Genomic DNA, 400 nt, shown 5'->3' on the forward strand with positions numbered 1-400 from the left:
TTTTTTGGAGGTTCTGGGGATCGAGCCTGGGACCTCGTACTTGGGAAGCAGGCGCTCAACCACTGAGCTACACCCATTCCCCTCAAACAGTTTTTTTTTTACCATAAAATAGTTCACAAGCATCTGAAAAATAACTTTAAATATCATGTCTCTCTCTATCTTAGCAGATAATAAAAATCAGGATTTGCTAATAACCATTAATCCTGAAAACAACTAATTTTAATAAGAATAAGAACATGTAATATTATCATAGTAATACTACTGTTCAACCCAAGAAAGAAGGTAGATATTAAAAAGATTTGAGAAGCTCTTCATAAAAGCTTTATTAGTATCTGATTGGTTTACATGAATACTTTTGAAATTAGTTTAATCTTTACCACAAAAACTTCATAAAAACTGA

This window comes from Dasypus novemcinctus, unplaced genomic scaffold (genome assembly GCF_030445035.2).
Source record: "Dasypus novemcinctus isolate mDasNov1 unplaced genomic scaffold, mDasNov1.1.hap2 scaffold_143, whole genome shotgun sequence".
NCBI lineage: Eukaryota > Metazoa > Chordata > Mammalia > Cingulata > Dasypodidae > Dasypus > Dasypus novemcinctus.